The following is a 4821-nucleotide window of genomic DNA, read 5'->3' on the forward strand; positions in this document are numbered from 1 at the left end:
CCACCATGTCATTGTACCGGCATCACTATTGACGCGCAAAATCGATATTTGACACGATATTTGGCATCACTATTGACACAGCGCAAAATAGCTCTGTCGCGACCCCACACTCACTTCCCCCTAACACGGACGCCTCCCAGTGTGCTTGTGTAAAGGCAATTCAGACTCAATGCAAATCTATTGTTTTCAAGCACGTTGGGCTTGACTTCCAACTAACGGTATACTCAGTCACACGTTTGCGCTTTCATTGCTGTCTAAAAGGTTAGCACCGGTTAATTTTAATGAGGATCGAAACTGTCCGTGTGAGAGGGGCATTAGTCTCTATGTAGGACAATGGACTGGCGCTGAGGCTTCAAAGAAACTCGCAGGTTACTGCATGAGTATATATACAAAAATTCGCAACTTCACCGTCACCCTTCGTGTCTCCTTTCATTTCCCTCTTCATACCCGCAGTGGTACAGTAGCAGGCTAGAGCGCCTCGTTTCACGGGAACCTCTCTGCCTTCCAATTAGTAAACTCTCCCCCTCTCTCGGCCTCTCTTTCTCCCAACTGCTGAGAAAGCTACCACAGAGCGCCCCCTACCGCCTCGTGTGACCCGCTCCGCTCCAAGCCATGACCGCACATGTGAAACGCTCTTGGCCTGACACCCGTACACCGTTGTTCTCGACTATAGGAAGCGCGATCCGTCACGCCAACGAAGCCCGTACACGCGGCGCCGGCAGAGGAGTCACGCAACACCTTAGGTGCGCGAACCCTTCGAGCTCCCAGGCCGGAGCCCGGACCGCAGTCTGGCCGCTGGCTACCGGCCGGAGCGAACCATGCTCTGCAGCGTGTTGATCTGGATCCTCCTTAGCGCTAGCGTTGGTCGAGTCACTCGCGCCGGACACGAGTTCAACGCCACCATAGTAAGCATCTTCCTCAACAGCTCAGAGCTGACGTTCGACTCCGACGTCGCCATTCCGGCCATTGCGATGGCTGTTGATGGCGTGTCCAGGATGTATCCGCACATCAAGTTTGAGCTCGTTGTTCGAAACAGCTCAAGGTGAGTGTTGTCACGATGCGGAAGAATTTCACTTTGCAGAAAGCTTTTTTAAAGTTTTCGTGAATCTGTACCACAGAATTTAGCACCGACAGGAGCCGCGCTAAGCTGGAAACCATAAGCGGTGTCAGCTTGTATGCACCAGCAAATTGTGTATAGCACCTGAAACGCGGCACAGGCCATGGGATGTTCAAGTTACGGCGGTTCTTTTCAAAGCACGAAGCTATAAGTCGCATTATGCTTGATCAGTACTTGGGAACGAGACCTCACGGAACTTTGATGGATCTGTTGTGGTGGTCACAAATGTATGCCCCCTTCTAAAGCAGGACCATTCGCTTTGCCAGATTGAGGGGTGCATTTATGGTTCCAGCGGTACAACATGTCGCCCTCGTCTTCCCTCCACCTTTAAACGGCAGCTACGTAGCCCGACTGTGCATCCTACTGCGCTTCGCGCGGTGCTCGCTCTCTCCCTCTTCTCCTCCTGATATTCCCCCTTTCCTTTACCCACAGTGCAGGGTAGCAGACCGGACGCTCGCCTGGTTGATCTCCCAACATTCCCTCTTCTTGCTTTCTCTTTGTCTCTCTACTCGCATGTACAAATGCATGTTATATACAGCAGCGCTCTAGTTAGTGTCCCAACCTACGTTGAATGCTTTGATTAATTGTGTCTGGCGCTCCAAAGCAACACTGAGTATGTGACAAACGCCAAGGGCTGTGGGTTTAATGTTAACCGCTTGGGGTTATTTTACTACGCACCAAAAACAAGGTTCACGCGAATTTTTTTCGCATCTTGGCCCCCATTGAAATTTATTTATTTACAATTCCTCAAAGGCCCCAGTGAAGGGAGAATGAGAGGTTGGGATAATGAATGGCCATTACAGATGTGTTAAATGTTATACAATTTTAGATGCATCGCATGCACACATTCGTCACGCGCGCACGCAGGTGTGCCGGAGTGCAGCACATATCCTCATTCTAGTAGACCATCCGCCTGGCGCAAGTGCGTTATTGAACTAATTGAATTTCTCAAAGTAAAGTGCGTCACAAAATTTGTAAAGTACGACTTACACACAACCTGCAGACATGATAGCATCTGATTGTAATTTGAACATACGAGAAAACATAATTCTATTACTAGCTCAGGAGACAAAATATTTCTTTGTCGACGCGACGGTCTACATGCACGGACGCAGAAAATTTGCATTGGTAGCCATATACAGGTTAGCTGTAAAATGAAGAAAGGTGCGCAGTGGTTCGAGCAGACGGCTGGTATACAACTTTCTCGTGATGTTTGTGACCGGAATAACGAGGGGCTGGCTTGGTGGCAGCAGTACAGGGGGACGCGTGATAAAAGTTGAAGAATAGGCATAGACGTGCTATTCTGCGGCGTGATGAAAGACTTCCAAGGTTTGCACGAGATTTTAGTTCGGTGACGCCAGAATGCGGCTGCCATAGCTGCGAATCTTACCCGTGACCTTCTGTCCTTCAGCAGGGGCTCTATAACGTAAAGCTATTCCAAACTGTTATTATTCCAATCTCCTGATGTCAAATTTACGTAACCACCGACGCAAGCATCGGGCGGTGACCTGCAGCGTTGTCTGAACAACCCAATCAAACACTCTCCTCGTTTATAGGAGGTCACCTTTGTTCGCTTTCAAAACCAATAAGATTGCCTGCACTGAGAGGTGTTTGTTATCTAATTGGCAAACAAGAGGCGAGGAGCACGCTGTAGTGGAGAGGGATTCGATAGGGCCGAGCCAGCACAGTGAAAAAAATGTCGCAGTTTCGCCCGAAAGGCGAAGCATCGATTGCGATAGCAAATTAGTAGAGAGCTATTCGGAGTAGGGATAGTAGTTTTATTGGCTGCATAAACTTGGACACATTGGCTTACTAACTGAATTAACAATCGTGGTGTCAGCGCGCACAAGCAAACCTGAATAGATCACATTGAATGACCGCAGCCAACGACTGTCAAAACGCTGGCAGCAAGCGCAGGTTCGCGCGGTCTATCGCTTCAACGGAAACTGAGCGGCGAATGCACAGCGCATACAAAGGTCAGAGCCGTGTGGAGATAAGAGACGGCGCGGGCGACCGGCACCGTCGGGCAAAGGAGAAGTTGTTGGCAGAGGAGAAGCTGCCCCCCCTCCCCCCTCTTCCCATTTCTTGCTTTCACGTGGGAGATTGAGTGGCAAGATACGCCTTTGGTGCCGGAGCACAGCGCCGCCCCGCCTCTCTCCCTCCCATACCCCCACGGCTTTTCGGGCGACGGTCGCGTTTGCTTTCCACCGTGCGTTCGCGGACAGTGATAGCGCGCGGGGGAGTTCGCCCTCCATGATAGCGCGCGTCCCCCGCGCTCTTTCGCTCGCGCATACGGCGCGCGGCGACGATTTTATCGCCCTTGGAATCTATACGGAACCTCACGGCGATGACGATGGCGACTACGACGGCAGAAATCCGGTTGAAGTGTCTATATAATTGCTATCGCAATAATAGATAACCATATGAAGAGGGTGGTGTCAGCTTCTCTGATCGGTCCGCTTCACCTACTTAGCTTGCGGTGGCTGGTCGAAAAACGCGGCGGCATGCAACGGAAGGATAAGAATGCCGCTAAAACAGTTCCTATGCAAGGAAGAGTTGGCAGAGCGATGTCGTATAGGTGCTGAAAGGGCTCGATAACGTTTTACTGCCACGCAAAATTGTTTATCGTGCGCAGATAAATACATGCTCACCGGCAGGTGCGAGTAGCGAGGGCCTGGGTGATCGGCGGGCAGCCATCTTCTATTTCTTGCGGAACGAGGCAGTCTGAGGCTATCCAGAAAAATTTTCAGTTTTGTTCGGCATATTATTGCATTTTTTTTTCGCGTACAGGTCACTTTGGCGGGGTGAGTTTTCGCGGTTTTGTGGGGTTCACGTGACAGACAATTGAAGTGGGCGCAGCCCGAAAACATTGGACCAATAGCAGGGGGCTAATGGTGAAAAGCCATCGAATTAGGCGTTCTTAAAAGTTCTTTTGTTCGTTTTAATCTTGCATAATCAGTGTGTACATGTTACATCAGATGGGGAGCTATCGCGGTTTTGGTGACGTCGCGTGACAGACAGGCGAAGTTGGGAGTGACAGTGACAGTGACAAGAACTTTTATTGGTCCTGAGAAACTGGCCAGGGAGAGCCGAAGCCTCCCTCAGGTCAAGTCGGTGGCTCCGCCCACGATGCCACCGGGAGGCGAAATCCCGTTGCGATGTCGTGGGCCCTGTGGACTGCCTGGAGTTGGATGTGGTGGTGGTCGCTTCTTAGGAACTCCTCCCACTGTTCCTTTGTGGCAAGTATAGAGTTTTCTATGGCTGGGCACAGCCAGAGCATGTGATCGAAAGAGCATGAGTCGGCTCCGCACTTGGGGCACGACTGCGGGAAGTGTGGGTCTATCCTGCTAAGGGACTGCGGAGTGGGTACGTGCGGGTTTGTAACATTCTGAGCGTGCTAGGTTGTGGTTTATTTAGTTTTGGGTGAGGATGAGAGAACCACCTCCTTTCCAAGCGGTAGTATGAGACAATTTCGTGAAAGGTGCACAATGGGTCTTTCTGGATGCAAGCCTCGTTACGAGGAGGGCCGTTGACGGATGCGCGGCTCGTGAAATCGCGCGCCAGCCGGTGAGCCCGTTCGTTGGGATTGCAGCCGTGCGGTTGGATCGAGTCTCCCAGGTGGACCGGGAACCATGAAATGTGGAACTATGCTTCCGTGCCAATTGGGAGTGCCAAGTTGGGAGGGGCCCGAAAATGTTTTGACC

The sequence above is a fragment of the Dermacentor silvarum genome, chromosome 6 (genome assembly GCF_013339745.2).
Source record: "Dermacentor silvarum isolate Dsil-2018 chromosome 6, BIME_Dsil_1.4, whole genome shotgun sequence".
NCBI lineage: Eukaryota > Metazoa > Arthropoda > Arachnida > Ixodida > Ixodidae > Dermacentor > Dermacentor silvarum.